The following is a 19745-nucleotide window of genomic DNA, read 5'->3' as shown; positions in this document are numbered from 1 at the left end:
TTTTTCTGTTCTTCTTTCTCATGCATGCTGTTACTTACAAAACACTGCACTGTATCATCTAATAGGAAGGAAATTAAGTCTCTCCCAGACAACACATGGACAATATCCGGCCCATATTCCATACCATCTGCATCATGCTCAGCTCCAGTACTTTCCAATTAAGCACAACCACCTTTTCTCTGTTGATATACGCAGAGGGATATCATGCCCTTAGTCTGTGGGTGTCCTGGAGCTGGCTAGGATCGAGGTAATTTTCCTCCTAGGAGCTGGTATGAAGCTGTGTTTTGGATTCAGCATGAGAAGAATGCTGATTACACACTGATGGCTTAGTTGTTGCCCAGCAGTGGAGGGCTGGGGGTGCCTGCAAAGCTAGTGGGGACAGAAGCAGGACAGCTGACCCCAAGACGCCAAAGGGATATTCCAGACCACATGATGTCGTGCTGAACAATCAATATGGGGTGGCTGGCCAGGGTAGGGAGTACCACTACTGTGGGACAGGCAATCACCATCATGATCGTCATCATCATTGCTCATATTATTTCTCTTCCCTTTCTGTCTTATTAAACTGTCTTTATCTCAATCCAAGATGTATTTATTTATTTATTTATGTATTTTATCTTTTTTCCCCTCCTCATTCTCTCCTGCATCTGCTCGGGGTGTAGCAGGGTGTGTGTGTGAGGGAATGGCTGTGTGGTGCTGTGCTGTGCTGCCTCCCGGGTCAAACCACACTCTTTTGGTGCCCAACATGGAGCATGAATTTTGAGCAAATGGCAGATCTGACCACAGCATGTTAAAAGAAAGCTATTATAAGCATTAGTTGATTTTAATAATTGGTGATAACAAAGTTGATTTCCTTCCTTCCTTCCTTCCTTCCTTCCTTCCTTCCTTCCTTCCTTCCTTCCTTCCTTCCTTCCTTCCTTCCTTCCTTCCTTCCTTCCTTCCTTCCTTTCTCTCTTTCTCTCTTTCTCTCTTTCTCTCTTTCTCTCTTTCTCTCTTTCTCTCTTTCTCTCTTTCTCTCTTTCTCTCTCTTTCTCTCTCTTTCTCTCTCTCTTTCTCTCTCTCTCTTTCTCTCTCCATTTCTTCCTTCCTTTCTTTCTTTCTTTCTTTCTTTCTTTCTTTCTTTCTTTCTTTCTTTCTTTCTTTCTTTCTTTCTTTCTTTCTTTCTTTCTTTCTTTCTTTCTTTCTTTCTTTCTCTTTCCTTCTTTCCTTCCTTCTCTCTTTTTCTTTCCTTCTTTCCTTCTTTTAAGCTCAGATCTTTTGTGCTCGATTTCAGAATTGTGTTGCATAGCACATTACTTACTGTATGTCTCCCCTGTCATGCTGTTTATCTTTTCTGATGGCTGCGTCAAGTTTATTCTTTTGATGTGTTGTGTAACACTGGCTTATGATATGATAAAAATCCTGGTCATGAGACTAATCTGGTACTTGTACTCAGCACTGCCATTACCATGATACCTTGGAAGCCATCTCTCAGAAACTATTAAGAACTACACTCTGGACCATTTCTCCTCAGGAAACCAAGCCATGGGGGACACAGGGGAGGTCACTTTTCCCCACTTGTTCACTCTCCCTTTCACTTTCACCTCAACCTTCTCCTCCAGGCTATTTACACTGGCTCTTCAAAGTTTTGAATATCCTTGGGATGGTCAAACCAGCACGCTCTTATTGTTATGTCTCCTGAATGTGTTTCAGGACTACTTAAGAATACCATTCAGATTTCTGTCTGGTGGCAGGAGAGTTTGGAGTGGCAGGGAGTGAGGGAGGATCTGGGCAGGCACCTACAGCAGTCAGCACCTCCAGAACTTTGGAACTTCACCCCGAGCAAATGCAGAATCCTAAACAAAAAAATGGTTAAATGCTTGAAAAGGAGGTGTTATCACCCTGGCATTTCCAAAGAGACACATGCCACTGCAGTCTGCTGGGTCTTGGACTGTGCTTACAGAGCCACAATCAATGCCACTCCAGCCTCTGTGAAAAGCCCTGCAGTCACTCCAACCCCTCTGACAGACCCTGCAGCTACTACAGCATCTGCAAAATGCCCTGCAGCAACTCCAGCTCTTTTTCTGGGCCCTGTGTCTGAGCCAGAAAACCAAGCTCTGTCTGTATCAGTTGCTCTCATATGCAAGAAAAAACAATGGATGTGAAAGTCAGTTAGTCAGAAGACGAGGCAGGCTTCAGAAAAGCTGGGCCATCATGTGAGTAGGAGGACGAAGAGAAAGAAGTCATAAGAGCATCAGTAATCAAGCAATCCCTATCCCCATGCTGCTCTGGTGCTGGGAGAAACAGCACCCCTCCCTGGAATTAGAGGGCAGAAAAGGAGATATGGTGGGTACACACTATGTGCCACCCTGTGGTTTTACCGGTGTGACCATGGAGAGCACATGAGAAAGTTGGATGGAAAATCTAGAGGCACGGGTATGTGAGTGGCAAGGAAAAACAGTCACTAAAAGTGGTTCTTAGAGAACTGCTGCTCCAATTTCCAACAGGCAGTCCTACAGACACAGTACTGAATACTATGAGCAGGACTAGAGGGGCTGTGCCTCCAGCCAGGGGGAGGAAGGAGACAGTCGGGTTTATTGGACTGTGTGGATTCCATGGCCTTGCACATCAGACCCACAGAAGTATCAGGAGCTAGTGGGCACCACTGCACAGTGAACCCTAATGCCATCAAGCTACAGAGGGTCGAACCCATTTGTATGTCTGCAGTGACAGGGGGATCCCAACTCTGAACTGTACTGGAGGCTGAAGTGTGTCTAAGTGGGAAGGAGTGGCAAAAGCACCCCATTGGCACTAGCCCAGAGACTCTGTGCATCCTTGGAAGAGACTGCTTCAGGAGAGGATAGATATTTCAGGGACCCAAAAGGGTATCGGTGGGCTTTTGGCATAGCTGCCTTGGAGACAGAGGACATTATACTGTTGTCTGCCTTGCCTTGGTCTCTCACAGGACCCTTCTGTTGTGGGGTTGATGAGGGCTGAAGGACAGCTGGTGCCAATCCCTACTACAGCCATGCACCTGAGTCAGTATAGCAGCAACCGAGTGCACTAACAGAGGCCTAGCGTGGCCTGAATGAAGTCCCGCAATGCTGAGTGCTGCCATGCCAGCAGCATGATTCAGACTGCCCTGGAAGAGGAGGAAGCTCCTGAGCACCTGCACTACATCGATGGCATTACTGGGTGGGGTGACAGATCAGAGGGAGTATTAGAGAAAGGGAAGAAAATACTCCAAATTCCTCCGAGAGCTGATTTTGCACGAAAAGAAATTAAGGTCAAGGGACATGCACAAGAGATCCTGATGCCGGCTGGCCAGGGTCAGTGGGACCAATGCTCAGAGACAGGTTGAACATCGGTGAGGGGTTTCTCAACAATTGCATGGTGCATCAATTGCCTTGTACATATTATTATTAATATTATTATAGTTATTGTTATTATTACTATTTTATCTTCATTTTCTGTCTTTTAAAATTTTAAATCATTCATTATTGTCTGCGCCCTTGTGCTTGGTGACACACATCCAGGTTTCCTACACATCAGTGTCACCTTCACATTGCCTTTGTTTCCTTGTCCTCACTGCCTCCAGGGTTCTGCTCTAACGAGCTCCAAGGGAGGCTGTGTCAGTGCTGGCCCTCATGGGGACACTGCAGGAAACTTGCCTCTGACTTGGACTTCTGGAGAGATGTCTTCAATTGTGTCTGAGTGCCTGAGGTTCGTGGGCTCATCAGCAAAGCCCCCAGAGGGGTGATTGCAGTGCCTTGGGCTGGTGCTGTGCTGCTGAGCTGGGCCGGGCTCATGGGACAGAGAGAGCTCATGGCAAGAGGGCCGTGGTGCAGAGAGACAGCTGTGGCCAGGAGCAGCTCCTCTGCACAACGCAGCAGGGCTGTGGGCACTGCCTGCAGAGACAGAGTGCTTAAAGGCAGGCAGAAGTGGCAGGATGCACAGAGCTCACTGGGGGAGAACACTTCCCAGCCCTGAACCCGGTAAGTCTCTGGCTGGAGGGCAATGCAGCTGCAGGTCCTGGAGGAAGGAGAAGCCGGAGGTGCAGACAGGGGTGTGCAGGGCTGTGGTGCAGAGCAGGGTCCCTGCACTCAGCCTGCCCGGGGAGCCCAGGGGCTTGGGCACGGGAAGGGCAAGGCAGAGGCTGCCTGCAAAGAGAAGGCACTTTCTGCACTCTCTGCCTGCCTCTTCCTGCTCTGATTGTGGGGTAGGCTCTATATTAACAGGGTAGTGGGGCAGCCTCTATGTTATCGGCGTAGTTGGATTTGCACTGGTGACTGAGCTTCCTATTGCATTGAACTGAGACATAAACAGTTTAGTGACAAACCTGCGAATATCCCTTCTCTCTGCTTACAGACTGCACTAGGGCTTTTCTGAGCTGTTCTTTAGGACCTGCAGACAAGGGGATGTGGTTTTTCAGCACAACCTCTGTCTGCATCCATCCCCCAGCTGAGTGCTGTAAGCAGCCAGCAGCTGGGCAGCGGGGTATGGACAGAGTAGCCCTCCTGGAAGTGACTTCTGGCTGAGGTTTTTGCCCATATCAACGACATTTACCAATGCTGTGGAGCTGTGTGGCTGTGTGCTGTGTACAGGACATTCAGCAAGCACAAAGCAGGGCTACAACCAGGGAGACACACAAAGGTCACGTTGAAAGAAAGATAATATGAAGGCTCTAATGAGAAAGGAAATGAATATTGTTCGGGGAAATTTCCCCTAACAGTCTGTATATTTCCTTTTTTTCAGTGTCCTTGATGAAGGGCAGGAAATGCCCAATGTCAGCTCTGTCAGCGAGTTCCTCCTGCTGGCATTCGCAGACACGCACGAGCTGCAGCTCCTGCACTTCGCGCTCTTCCTGGGCATCTACCTGGCTGCCCTCCTGGGCAATGGCCTCATCCTCAGTGCCATAGCCCACAACCACCGCCTCCACACCCCCATGTACTTCTTCCTCTTCAACCTCGCCCTCCTCGACGTGGGCTGCATCTCCACCACTCTGCCCAAAGCCATGGCCAATGCCCTCTGGGACACCAGGGCCATCTCCTATCAAGGCTGTGCTGCACAGGTCTTCTTTTTAGTCTTCCTTATTGGTGCAGAGTTTTTTCTTCTCACTGTCATGGCCTACGACCGCTACGTTGCCATCTGCAAGCCCCTGCACTACGGGAGCCTCGTGGGCAGCAGAGCTTGTGCCCAGATGGCAGCAGCTGCCTGGGGCAGTGGCTTTCTCAATGCTGTCCTGCACACGGCCAACACATTTTCCCTGCCCCTCTGCCAAGGCAATGCTGTGGACCAGTTCTTCTGTGAAATCCCCCACATCCTCAAGCTCTCCTGCTCAGGTACCTACCTCACAGAAGTCAAGTTTCTTCTGGTTAGTGCCTGTTTAGGTGTTGGTTGTTTTGTTTTTATTGTTTTTTCCTACATGCAGATCTTCAAGGCTGTGCTGAGGATGCCCTCTGAGCAGGGCCAGCACAAAGCCTTTTCCACGTGCCTCCCTCACCTGGCCGTGGTCTCCCTGTATCTCAGTACTGCCGTGTTTGCCTACCTGAAGCCCCCCTCCATCTCCTTTCCATTCCTGGATCTGGTGGTGGCCGTTTTGTATTCAGCGTTGCCTCCCGTAGTGAACCCCCTCATCTACAGCATGAGGAATAAAGAGCTCAAGGAGGCACTGAGGATGTTGTTGCTATATTCAGTATTTCGACAAAGAAGCCATCTTCTGCATGTGATTCCCTGAAGTATAGCTGGACAAGGCAGAAACGTCTTTGTTCCTATATTTCAAAATTAGTTCATCCTTTTCAATATTATTCCAATATGCTAAATATTATTTTTATCATTTTATTTTATAAATTTAAGTTATTTTTGTTCTTCTATCTCCTTCTACCTTTTCTTCTAACCCAAAGACCTCATGTAGAGGTGCTGCTAAGCTCTTTGTGACTAACTAAATAAAGGAACCAACAGGTAGGCAGTTTCTCTGGATCTCATTTCTCATACACTCTTCTCAGGCACAGCAGTGGTTGTGGGATGAAGATCCCTGCTGCAACGTGCTGGAAAGCCCTGGTGTCCTCCTTTGGGGCTGCCCTTTACTGCCCTGGCAGGCACTCCCTCCCTGCAGCCTTTGAGGCAGGGTCACCGCTTTCTTGGACCCACGAATACTAACAGCAGCAGGACATGGTCGTTTTGGTGCTGGTCACCCTTCTCTTCCACACTGCTGTCTTGTAGCACGACTGAATCAGAACTGGCCTTCCAGCCAGTGCCCCTATGAGTATGGCTTTCAAAAGTGAGGTGGAGGAAGCACTGAAGAAGCAGCCTGATCTGATGTGAAAGTTCTCCCTGCTCAGAGCAGATCTTAGCACTGGAAACCTCCAGAGGTCCCTTCTGACTCTAATCCTGAAGAAAAGAAGTAGCAAGAGAGTGGAGGTAGGGGGAGGGAACACTGCTGTGGGCAGAGGTATTACTGGCATTTGTAATCCCTGCCAGGCATTGCAAAGTGACAGATTCACTGAGACTGGAGGGGACCTCCACAGCCCATCTAGCTACCCACACTAGCCATGCATGGACACCTCCACCAGGCAGCCCAGGCCCATTTCCAGTTGGGCTTTGGTATCTCCAGTGATGGGGATTCGCCCACTTTTGGAGAAACATGATCCAGTGCTTGGTATTGTTCAGAGTAAAAGTGTTTTCCTGTGGGGAATGTCATGTATTCCCATGTCTTGTCCTGTCACTGGGCACTGCTGAGATTGTCAGAGGAAAATACCTGAGAGCAAGTCCATGTCTCATAGGCACTTCATAGCAGCAGGCAGAGACGGGGTTGAAGGACTCAACGCTTTTTCTGTCTTAGTCTGTACCAAAAAGCTCCCCTAGGCCTCTATATTCAGTAAAAGAGATCAAGGATGAGAAGAGCATGTATTGATAGGAAGGCCATGAAAAGTCACCTGGACAAGGGCCATTTTCTGCCCCTGCATTGGACTGACCCTGGGCAAGGCCCAGCTTAGGAAGCAGCCGTGCTGAACGTTCATGGTGGGCAGGGAGCTGGGCAGGAGGCAGCCATGTGCCCTGGGAGCACAGGAGGGAAGGCTGAGGGGCACCTCACCACAACATGCCAAGAGCTGCAGGGATGTCAGGAAGAGCCCAGGGCCAGGCTGTGCCCCGGGGCCATGAGCCCTGCCTGCCCTCCTCCTGCCACGCTGAGTGCACTGGCTGCAGCAGAGGGGACCCTCAGCCAGCCTCTGCCATCCGCCTGGCCCCAGCCCTCTCCAGCGCCCTTCTTGCTGCTCTCTGATGCACGCCAGAACCTCCCCGTGCATGCCAGCCAGCACATCTGCTGAGGGCCAGGGCGGCTGCTGCAGGGGCAGGGAGCTCAGCATGGCCTTTGCAGCCCCCTGCCCTGGGCCTGCCTCTGCCCTTGGGCTCGGCCCCGGCCTTGGCTCTGTTGGCAGGAGCGCTCTTGGCATGCACTTCCTGGCCTCCCCTCGCCTGTGCACAGCTGCTGCCCACTCAGGCTGCTGCCACAAACGTGTCCTCACAAGAAGCACCACCCCTTGGGCTGGTTCTCCTGGCCTCCCCCACCCCACTGCCTTGACTCCTTGTCTCTGCTGGGCCCCACCTTCCACACCCAAATGCCTTCCTTCACTGTCATCTCCCTTCCCCTGCCCTGTGGGTTGACAGAGTCATGGGATATATGACCTTTAGGTGTTGTCATGCTTGTGCAACCAGATTGGTGATGGCAGAAAAAGACCGTTCCTTCACTAGTGATCAAAATCCTTCTTCATGTTAGGCCACAACTTAACATCCCTCACACTTCTTAGAGTGTTTGCTTTATCTCAGGGATGAACTGCATTAGGTCTCCTTGAATAGTCTGAGGCAAAACGCAATGCTTATTGCCTTCTGACACTCCAGCACAATACCTGTGAGTTTACCTTACTGTGTGCATTGACCTGACGGGGCATTTCACATTTTTTGCTTTCATATCCCAGACGGAAGGAGATGATTCCCAAACTGGGACATGCCGATGGGTTCTGCTTCAGCCATTTGAGGTGTCCTGTTCTTGAGTATTTCAGGATGACTTTTGCCACAAGTCCTGCACCGAAATGCATCCCTTGGCTGTCATCGCCCTGTCCCCTGTACTGTGGGATGACTGTGCTGTGGTGGGATGTGTTTCCAGTGGGCCATCTACCAGACATCGTAATGAATACTGTGAGCAGGACTAGAAGGGTCCTCCTTCAAGCCAGGGGGAGGCGGGGAAGAAAGGGACAATTGGGTTTACTGGACTGGGTATATTTAATGGCCTGGCACTTCAGACCCACAAATGTATCAGGCTCTACTGGACACCGGTGCACAGAGTACCCTGATGCCATCAAGCTAGAAAGAGGTAGAACCCACCTGTATTTCTGGAGTGACAGGGGCATCCCAAGCATTAACTGTACTGGAGGCTGAAGTGAGTCTAACTTGGAAGGAATGGCCAAAGCACCCCATTGGGACTGGCCCAGAGGCTATGTGCATCCTCGGCATAGACTGCTTCAGGGGAGAGAATTCAGAGTTCCAAGAGGGCACCACTGGTGCGGCTTTGGCAGAGCTGCCTTCGAGATAAAGGACATGAAACAGTTGTCTACTTTGCTTGGCCTTCCACAGAACCCTTCTGTTGGGGGTTTGCTGAAGGGTGAAGAACAGCAGGTGCCAATGGCTACCATGGTGGCGCACCTGAGGCAGCGTCATGCTAACCGAGACTCCCTGATTGCCATCCATGAGCTGATTAGTCGACTGGAGAGCCCAAGTGTAGATGTAGTGCTTGGTAGCGTGGTTTAGTGATGGACTTGTCAGCACTAAGGTAAAGTTGCCTGACCTGGGTGACACGTCCCAGAGTAGTGTCAGGCACAATGCAATTCTTTTTGCATTCTGCATCTATAGCACAGGAAGTAGGAGTCTGCCCTACTCTATTGACTGGGCAGGTCTTTTCACTTTACTCAATTGAGGATTCTGTGTCTGGAAGGGGACAATTTCCCCAATGAGGCCAAGCTCATGGGTACAGCTACAGCCAATAAAGATATATTTTCTTTAGTTTTATTCCTGAGTTTTCCACAGACAATCCAAGAGAGTCCATGGATGTCCAGGTGTCTACTGAGATTCAGGCTGAATTTCTCAGGATCCAATGGTCATTTCAATCTTATCTTATCTTATCTTATCTTATCTTATCTTATCTTATCTTATCTTATCTTATCTTATCTTTTTCTGAGCACACCCCTGACTTATCTTAGAAAGGGTTTCATGTGCTGGGCTGGGCTGCAGTTAGAGGGACAAATACCACTGCTGGCAGTAGAGGTGTCAGACCAGCACACTCTGCTTTTCCTCTTGATGAAGGTCTCCAAAGAAGTCACCCTGGACGAATAGCAATAGGAGAATAATGTTCAAAACTGAAATGCAGCAAAATTCAGCCTTTGAAACAAGAAAATATTTGTATTGGTTGCTTTTTAAAATCTTCTTGCTTAATTTCATCTCACAAGCTCTGCAATTAGCTACACAAGGCATGAAGGCTTGGAGACAACTATCTATAGAGATGTTAGGTATTTCTGCATTTTAATGAGTTCCATGGTGTATTTTGGTGCTGAGGTACTTTTGGTGATTTTGAAGCTCAGGTACTGAGAGGGGAATGATGCAACTGCTAGAGAAAGTAAAGTCAGAAGGACAAGTTGAAGTGACTTGGATTGTGAATGGGCCTCAGTGAGGACTGTTACTAACAAAGCCTCCCCAGGGCCTTGTTAGGGCAGATAATTGGAGGCCATGATTGCAGACAGGCAAAGCACTGTGCTGAGAAAAGTCTTGGTTGGTTTTGGTGATGCAGAAGGGCCAAGGCTTGGCCCCAGCCACTGGAACAGGAGATCCTACACGCTCACGTCTGCCTCAAGGCTCTTGCTGGGGTCTGTGGGATGTGGTGGGCAGTGTGATGCCATGAAAAGAACACTGGTATGACACCTCTGAGGTGCTGCACAGGGTTGAAAGGAATCAATGAGGCCCCATTGCCATGAGTATAACGTCTATCCTCATAAGCTCTAGCCAAGGCGACAAAACCTTCAGGGTTGTTGGGACCTTCCATTCTTGCCAGCACCCTCTGCCTTCTCCTCTGTAGCTTTTCCTACGCTGTCCCACACATTGCCCTATTTACTTGAAGTCTGCAGACACCCATCTCTGTTCAACACTTTGCTCTCATCGCTTCCTTTAACCCATGCCTCGTCAATCCTCACCAGCGGTTCCTTGAAACACAGAGCCAGGGTCTGATGAGAGGGTGACCTCTGGCACTACAGCACGACCCTTTGAGGGACATTTCTTCCTCCTCATGGCCAGTGCCATCCTTCCAATGCAAACTTTGTGGCAGTTTTTTCTCTCCTGCTCTTTCCTACTACCAAAGAAAGCTCCATCAGGGTGGAAAGCACTCCTCAAGTAGGCATCCCAACACACCAGGCTCCTTGAGGCCTCTCAGCCAAGCAGACACAAGTCACCTCAGCAGCACCTTCCAAGCCAGGGGCCTGCTGCTGGCCTTGCAGCTTCTTGTGGAGACACAGCCAAGCCTTGTGCCTCCTGCTGCCCACTCATGGACTCAAGCAGAAGGGACAGGACAACCCATGTTGGGGCCTCCTTTCTGCCTGGGTCCTCCTGGCTCTGGAGGCAGAGGGGATCCCCCAGTCAGCATGCCAAGCAGGTGCCTTCTGCTGGCCTAGCAGGGCCACTGCCAGATGTCAGCCCAAAAGTGCAGCTCCCAGGGAGAAGTCAAGGCTGACCTGACACCCCCAGACACAAGTGACCTCACAGTCCCTTTCTGTGACACGTTCCTGCTGCTGCCCTATCACGTGCAGAGACAGAAGTGACCTCACAGTCACATTGCTCCTGCTGGGGCAGGAGATCTTGAGGCACAGCTGACTACTTTCTAGATCCCATTGGACTGGGGCTCACCTTTCTTTGTTAGAGAGTAAACAAAGGTTTAATGGGAAGGTTTGGTGTTCTTCTGTGTTTAGAGGATGGGCAGGCTCTGTGGTTTAGTTCATTTTTACATCTGCCTATAAGCCGAGGCTTAAATAAAGCATTTTAATGCTAATGTTAAGGGAAGGGATTAGGGTGAGCAAGAGAGTAAAGGTAAAGGAAAGGGGCTATATTATCCCTTGAGCTTTGCTTCAAGGGATACTTTGTGTTCAAGCATTACAGAAGTGGATTCCTGTCAGAGTGTTGGAGGAGCATCTAGACTTAGGGATTAAAACTACTGGTTAAAATAGTGTTAGGGCCATATATGACTGTACAAGGCAATGTTACCGCACGATCTACATTACATGATGCCTCTTCGCTCTATGAAATCATTATTTTCTGCTGCCCATGCTCCTCTTACCACCCCCAAAGATCAAAACTCTCATGTCCAGGTGTTGTGGTTTAATCCAACCGCAGCTAAACACCATGCAGCCATTCACTCATCCTCCCCCCTCCCTCTCTGGGATGGGGGAGAGAAATGGGAAAGTGAAGCCTGTGAGTTGAGATAAAGACAGTTTATTAAGACAGAAAAATAATAATAACAATAATAACAATAATGATGATAATAGTACTACTACTAATAATGTGTACAAACAAGTGATGCACAATGCTCACCACTCACTGACTGATGCCCAGCCTAACCCTGAGCAGTCCAGCCCTCCTCCCCCTGGATAGCCACCCCTATGTATTGTTTAGCATGACGTCAGAAGGTATGGAATACCCCTTTGGCCAGTCTGGGTTAGTTGTCCTGTGTCTGTCCCCTCCCAGCTCCCACTGCACCCCCAGCCTGCCCGTTGGCAGGACAGAGTGAGAAGCTGAGACGTCCTTGGCTTGGTGTAAGCGCTGCTCTGCAACAATTAAACATCACTGTGTTACCAGCACTCTTCTCATCCTAAGCCAAAACATAGCACCCTAGCAGCTAGTAGGAGGAAAATTATAGAATCATAGAATCATAGAATATCCTGAGTTGGAAGGGACCCTTAAGGATCATCAAGTCCAACTCTTGACACCGCACAGGTCTACCCAAAAGTTCAGACCATGTGCCTAAGTTCACAGTCCAATCTCTTCTTAAATTCAGACAGGCTCGGTGCAGTGACCACTTCCCTGGGGAGCCTGTTCCAGTGTGCAACCACCCTCTCTGTGAAGAACCCCCTCCTGACGTCCAGCCTAAATTTCCCCTGCCTCAGCTTAACCTCGTTCCCATGGGTCCTGTCACTGGTGTTAATTGAGAAAAGGTCTCCTGCCTCTCGACACCCCCTTACGAGGAAGTTGTAGACTGTGATGAGGTCTCCCCTCAGCCTCCTCTTCTCCAGGCTGAACAGGCCCAGTGACCTCAGCCGTTCTTCGTACGTCTTCCCCTCCAGGCCTTTCACCATCTTCGTAGCCCTCCTCTGGACACTCTCCAACAGTTTCATGTCCTTTTTATACTGTGGTGCCCAGAACTGCACACAGTACTCGAGGTGAGGCCGCACCAGCGCAGAGTAGAGCGGGACAATCACCTCCCTTGACCTACTAGCGATGCCGTGCCTGATGCACCCCAGGACACGATTGGCCCTCCTGGCTGCCAGGGCACACTGCTGGCTCATATTCAACTTGTTATACAAGCGCAGAATGTACTGTCTCACTGTCGATCTCACAGTCTGTCATAAATAAAGATATTAAACCGTACCAGTCCCAGGACAGACCCCTGAGGTACAACACTTGTCACCAGCCTCCACTTGGACATAGAGCCATTGAGCACCATGCTCAGGGTGTGACCGTCAAGCTAACTCCTTATCCACTGAATGGTGCACCCATCAAATGCGTATCTCTCCAATTTAGAGACAAGGATGTCATGTGGGACAGTGTCAACGGTCTTACTGAAGTCCAAGTAGATGACAGAGGTCGGTCTTCTGTTGTTGTCTGATGTGATCACTCCAATGTAGAAAGCCAGCACACTGTTCAGGCATGATTTCCTCTTTCGTGAAGCCATGCTGGCTGTCTGAGATCTACTCTTTGTCTTGCATGTGCCTTGACATCGATTCCAGGAGGATCTTTTCCATGATCTTGCCAGGCACAAGGGTGAGGCTCACCATTCAGTAGTCCCATGGGTTCTCATTTCTACCCTTTTTAACAATGGGAGTGATATTTCCCTTTTTCAAGTCACCAGGGACTTCACCCGACTGCCAGGACTCTTCAAATATGATGGAGAGAGGCTTGACAACTACATCAGCCAGCTCCCTCAGGACCCTGGGTTGCATGTCATCAAGCCCCATAGACTTGTACTTGTTGGGTTTCTGCAGGTGGTCTCAAACATGCTCTTCACTTACAGCAGGTGGGAATTTGTAACCCCAGCCACCAACTATGGGTTCAGGGAAACAAAAGACTTGGGAAGCCTGACTGGCAGGGAAGACTGAAGAAAAGAAGTTGTTGAGTCCCTCAGCCTTTTCCATGTCTGTCATTACCAGTTCACCCTTCTATCTTCACAGGGGGTACAATGTCCTTGGCCTTCCTTTTCTGAGCAAGGTACCTACAGAATCTCTTCCTGTTATTCTTTTCATCCCTTGCCAAGATCAGTTCCATCCATGCATTGCTTTCCTTTTCCCATACCTCCACATCTGAAACTGAAACACGCTTGAGGGCTTGGGAAAAGTAACGCTGGATGCATAGAAGCCACTTGGGAAACAAAACTTGTAGGTAGGAAGCATGATTTTGTGGAGGTGCAGAGCTGATGGGCACATTGCACAGGATGTGCCTAAAGATCTTTGTGCCCTTTTCCCTCCTGACTACAACGCCACTACATTCTCAGGAATGGAGGAGCCAACAGAGGTGAGACAGGTACACTGAGATGTTAAACGTCATTAGAAAGCTGATCCTAATAAGATATGGGGAGGTCAGGAGCAGCCTGGACAAGAGAGATGTGAGATTTTGGGGTGGGAAGAGGAGCATGGCCAGCAGAAATTAATGATTCTGTAGAGGTAAGAGGGGTCATTTAAAGCAGATGCTACAGTAACACTGACTTAAAACAGTCATATGTTGCCCTTTCCTTATTTGAACCAGTTATTTTAATCTTTAAACCTAAATGTTACTCCACCGCTCTGAGAGGAATGCACTACTCCAATGCCTGAACTCAAAGTATCCATTGAAGCAAAACTCAGCCACTTTCCCTTACCTTTACTCTCCTGCTTACCCTATTCCCTTCCCTCAACACTAGCATTAAAATGCACTATTTAGATCTAGAGAAGTTGTTGGCAGGCCTAAAAAAAAAAAAAAAAACTAAACCACAGGGCTTGCCCATACCCTTGAGATAGACCTGATAGCCACAGAAGAACACCAAAGATTCCCATTAAACCTGATTTTATCCTCTAACCTAGAATGGTGAGCCCTAGTCCCTAAAGGACTAGAGAGAGGTGAGCTCTGCCTCAGGAACTCCTGCCCCAGCAGTAGCAATGTGACCGTGGCAGTGACTGTGAGGTCACTTCTTTCTCTGCACTTGATAGGGCAGCACCAGGAACGTGTCACACAAAGGGACTGTGAGGTCACCTCTGTCTGGAGGTGGCAGGTCAGCCTTGACTTCTCCCTGGGAGCTGCACTTTTGGGCTGACATCTGGCAGTGGCCCTGCTAGGCCAGCACAAGGCACCTGCTTGGCATGCTGACTGGGGGATCCCCTCTGCCTCCAGACCCAGGACGACCCAGGCAGAAAGAAGGCCCCAACATGGGTTGTCCTGTCCCTTCTGCTTGAGTCCATGAGTGGGCAGCAGGAGGCACAAGGCTTGGCTGTGTGTAGCCAAGAAGCTGCAAGGCCAGCAGCAGGCCCCTGGCTTGGAAGGTGCTGCTGAGGTGACTTGTGTCTGGTTGGCTGAGAGGCCGCAAGGAGCCTGCTGGGTTGGGATGCCTACTTCAGGAGTGGTTTCCACCCTGATGGAGCTTTCTTTGGTAGTAGGAAAGAGCAGGAGAAAAAAACTGCCATGAAGCATGCCCTGGAACTTTGGCACTGGCCATGAGGAGGAAGAAATATCCAGGGGAAAAAGCTGGTCTTGCTGCTGGAGACTGAGGCAAAGAAGGCATTAAGTACCTCAGCCTTTACCTCCTTTCTTGTCACCAGCTTTCCCCCCACATCCAATAAAGGATGATGATTCTCCTTAATCCTCCTTTATTTGGCGTTTATATATAAATGGTTTTTGTTTCTTTGACATAAATATACAGATGGAGCTCCAGCTGGGCTTTGGCCCTTCTAATTTTCACCTGCACAGCCCCATAACATTCAGGGCACAGCTCCAGACAAACTGACAGCTTGCATGAGAAGGAAGCACAGAAGAGGTGGAACCTGGCAGCCTTCCATCCCCTACCCTTCTGTGACTCTGTGCTGCAATTCCATTCAATTGGTTACTCCTGTGTTATCCAAACTTTCCTGCAGCTCCTGATGCTGCTGTCTTCTCAGAGATAGCACAATGACACAAAGGTTGAACTGTCTGCTTGCAGCCATGAATGGCTGACAGAATGGAGCATCAGTGTGGGGGAATCTTTAGAAACTGAAGGATTTTGCCTTGAGAAACCTCTTGACATTTACAAGAAGAAGAGCCCAGTCATGCAGCAGAGGAAGAGGAACCCCACACATGGGGGCAGACTGGGACCCTGCTGAGTGAGCAGTGCGCAGGTTGAGGAGGGTCTTAGGCACCACGAGGGATGCCATACGAGCAGTGGTGCCTGCTCACCAGGAACCAGGCCAGCTTCCTACAGAGCTGCCTTATGAGATATTTGTGTTCATGGCTATGTCTGTTGTCTCTGCCACTGAGCCTTATAAGGAGACTGCTAACAATCAAAGCAACGGAGCCTAATTAACTCCTCGCCAACCCATGTAGCAGGCAGGGGTCGTACCATTCTCCTCACTTGGCCATGCACATCCCCATCTCCTACTGCCCCACAAAGAGCCCTGAGCAACCTGTCAAGGGAAAGGATCTCATTTCCTATGGGCCAAGGGACAAGGCCTGACCCTTGTGCTTGGTGAAACACATCCGTGTTTCCTACACATCAGTGTCACCTTCACATAGCCTTTGTCTCTTTGTCCTCACTGCCTCCAGGGTTCTGCTCTAACGAGCTCCAAGGGAGGCTGTGTCAGTGCTGACCCTCAGGGGCACACTGCAGGAATCTTGCCTCTGACTTGGACTTCTGGAGAGATGTCTTCAATTGTCTCTGAGTGCCTGAGGTTCATGGGCTCATCAGCAAAGGCCCCAGAGGGGTGATTGCAGTGCCTTGGGCTGGTGTTGTGCTGCTGAGCTGGGCCGGGCTCGTGGGACAGAGAGAGCTCGTGGCAAGAGGGCCCTGGTGCAGAGAGACAGCTGTGCCCAGGAGCAGCTCCTCTGCACAGCACAGCAGGGCTGGGGGCACTGCCTGCAGAGACAGAGTGCTTAAAGGCAGGCAGAAGTGGCAGGATGCACAGACCTCACTGGGGGAGAACACTTCCCAGCCCTGAACCCGGTAAGTCTCTGGCTGGAGGGAAATGCAGCTGCAGGTCCCGGAGGAAGGAGAAGCCGGGGGTGCAGGAAGGGCTTCTCACGGCTGTGGTGCAGAGCAGGGTCCCTGCACTCAGCCTGCCTGGGAGCCCAGGGGCTTGGGCAAAGGAAGGGCAGTGCAGGGGCTGCCTGAAAAGAGAAGGCACTTTCTGCACTCTCTGCCTGCCTCTTCCTGCTCTGATTGTGGGGCAGGTTCTATGTTAATGGGGTAGCTGGATTTGCACTGGTGACTGAGCTTCCTATTGCATTGAACTGAGACACAAACAGTTTAGTGATGAACATGAGAATATCCCTTCTTTTCTCTCTGCTTACAGACTGCACCAGGGCTTTTCTGAGCTGCTCTTTAGGACCTGCAGACAAGGGGATGTGTTTTTTCAACACAGCCTCTGTGTTCATCCATCCCCCAGGTGAGTGCTGCAAGCAGCCAGCAGCTGGGCACCAGGGGATGGACAGAGCAGCCCTCCTGGATGTGCCCTCTGGCTGAGCTTTGCCCCCACAGCAATGACATTTGTCAGTGCAGTGGAGCATGTGTCCCTCTGGGGGCTGATGGGCAGAGGTGGCTGCTGTGTACAGGACACTCAGCAAACACAAAGCAGGGCTCCAGACAGGGAGATAGACAAAGGTGCTCTTGGAAACAGGGAATGTAAGGCTTTAACTGGGAATTTATTGAATTTTAGTCAAAGACTTTAATCATAAGACTCTATATATGTATATTTGTTTCTCATTTTGTAGTCTCTATGTCCAAAGCAAATGCCCAACATCAGCTCTGTCACTGAGTTCCTCCTGCTGGCATTCGCAGACACGCGTGAGCTGCAGCTCCTGCACTTCGCGCTCTTCCTGGGCATCTACCTGGCTGCCCTCCTGGGCAACGGCCTCATCCTCAGCGCCATAGCCTGCAACCACTGCCTCCACACTGCCATGTACTTCTTCCTCCTCAACCTCGCCCTCCTCGACCTGGGCTGCATCTCCACCACTCTGCCCAAAGCCATGGCCAATGCCCTCTGGGACACCAGGGCCATCTCCTATCAAGGCTGTGCTGCACAGGTCTTCTTTTTAGTCTTCCTTATTGGTGCAGAGTTTTTTCTTCTCACCGTCATGGCCTACGACCGCTACGTTGCCATCTGCAAGCCCCTGCACTACGGGAGCCTCCTGGGCAGCAGAGCTTGTGCCCAGATGGCAGCAGCTGCCTGGGGCAGTGGCTTCCTCACTGCTGTCCTGCACACGGCCAACACATTTTCCCTGCCCCTCTGCCAAGGCAATGCTGTGGACCAGTTCTTCTGTGAAATCCCCCACATCCTCAAGCTCTCCTGCTCAGGTACCTACCTCACAGAAGTCAAGTTTCTTCTGGTTAGTGCCTGTTTAGGTGTTGGTTGTTTTGTTTTTATTGTTTTTTCCTACATGTAGATCTTCAGGGCAGTGCTGAGGATGCCGTCTTCTCAGGGCCGGCACAAAGCCTTTTCCACGTGCCTCCCTCACCTGGCCGTGGTCTCCCTGTATCTCAGTACTGCCGTGTTTGCCTACCTGAAGCCCCCCTCCATCTCCTTTCCATTCCTGGATCTGGTGGTGGCTGTTTTGTATTCAGCGTTGCCTCCCGTAGTGAACCCCCTCATCTACAGCATGAGGAATAAAGAGCTCAAGGAGGCACTGAGGATGTTGTTGCTATATTCAGTATTTCGAGAAAGAAGCCATCTTCTGCATGTGATTCCCTGAAGTATAGCTGGACAAGGCAGAAACACCTTTGTTCCTATATTTCAAAAATAGTTCATCCTTTTCAATATTATTCCAATATGCTAAATATTATTTTTATCATTTTATTTTATAAATTTAAGTTATTTTTGTTCTTCTATCTCCTTCTACCTTTTCTTCTAACCCAAAGACCTCATGTAGAGGTGCTGCTAAGCTCTTTGTGACTAACTAAATAAAGGAACCAGCAGGTAGGCAGTTTCTCTGGATCTCATTTCTCATACACTCTTCTCAGATACAGCAGTGGTTGTGGGGTGAAGATCCCTGTTGCAACGTGCTGGAAAGCCCTGGTGTCCTCCTTTGGGGCTGCCCTTTCTGCCCTGGCAGGCACGCCCTCCCTTCAGTCTTTGAGTCAGGGTCGCCACTTTCTTGGACCCACGAACACTTGGACCCACGAGCAGCAGGACATGGGCGTTTTGGTGCTGGTCACTCTTCTCTTGCACACTGCTGTCTTGTAGCACCACTGAATCAGAACTGGCCTTCCAGCTAGCACCCCTAGGAGTACGGCTTTCAAAAGTGAGGTGGAGGAAGCACTGAAGAAGCAGCCTGATCTGATGTGAAAGTTCTCCCTGCTCAGAGCAGATCTTAGCACTGGAAACCTCCAGAGGTCCTTTATGACTCTAATCCTGAAGGAAAAAGGGGCAGGAGAGTGGAGGCAGGGGGAGAGAACACTGCTATGGCAGAGGTGTTGCTGACATTTCTAATCCCTGCTTCATGTTGTCCTCAGGGTTACATCATGAACGAGTTCATCCCCAGAGGATCCTCTGCCCATGAGCACCCAGTGTCCAGATGGTTTGAAGACACTGTAGAGAAGTTCTCAGAAACAGTGCCAGGCTCTGCAGAGTGATAGGTTCACTGAGACTGGAGGGGACCTCCAAAGCCCATCTAGCCACCCCCACTAGCCACGCATGGGCACCTGCACCAGGCAGCCCAGGCCCGTTTCCAGTTGGGTTTGTTGTATCTCCAGTTGAGGAGGACTCCCCCACTTTTGGGGAAACCTGATTGAGTGCTTGGTATTGGAAACATGATCCAGTTCTTGATATTACTCACAGTAAAAGTGTTTTCCTGTGTGCAGTTCCCATGTCTTGTCCAATCACTGGACATTGCTGAGACTGTCAGAGGAAAAGATCTGATAGCATATCCATGTCTCACAGACAGCTCATAGCAGCAGACAGAGATGAACTAGACATGTTTTCTTGGTATTAGAACCAAAATGGTCACCGAGGCCTCTGTATTCAGTAAAAAGAAATCAAGGATGAGAACAGGAAGTTCATAAAAAGCCACCAGGACAAGGGCCATTTTCTGCCCCTGCAGGAGACTGACCCTGGGCAAGGCCCAGCTTGGGAAGCAGCTGTGTTGGACGTACTTAGTGGGCAGTGAGCTGGGCAGGAGGCAGCCATGTGCCCTGGGAGCACAGGAGGGAAGGCTGAGGGGCACCTCACCGCAGCCTGCCAGGAGCTGCAGAGATGTCAGGAAGAGCCCCCGCGGGGCCAGGCTGTGCCCTGTGATGTGCAGGGAGC

General features: G+C 50.1%; 1 protein-coding gene and 1 pseudogene across 2 annotated transcripts in view; one reads left to right on the top strand and one right to left on the bottom strand.

Moving 5' to 3' along the window:
- Nucleotides 1-19745, bottom strand: part of LOC311427854 (olfactory receptor 14C36-like) — a gene marked incomplete at both ends in the record, with an annotated part of 273414 nt that overhangs the window by 224946 nt on the left and 28723 nt on the right. The window lies entirely within an intron of this gene.
- Nucleotides 17233-18192, top strand: LOC311427928 (olfactory receptor 14C36-like; annotated as a pseudogene). The gene has a single exon. The product of its transcript is annotated as an olfactory receptor 14C36-like (transcript).

Source organism: Aythya ferina, assembly GCF_964211825.1.
Source record: "Aythya ferina genome assembly, contig: HAP1_SCAFFOLD_29, whole genome shotgun sequence".
Classification (NCBI taxonomy): Eukaryota; Metazoa; Chordata; class Aves; order Anseriformes; family Anatidae; genus Aythya; species Aythya ferina.
This window is presented reverse-complemented; position numbering and strand designations above follow the sequence as displayed.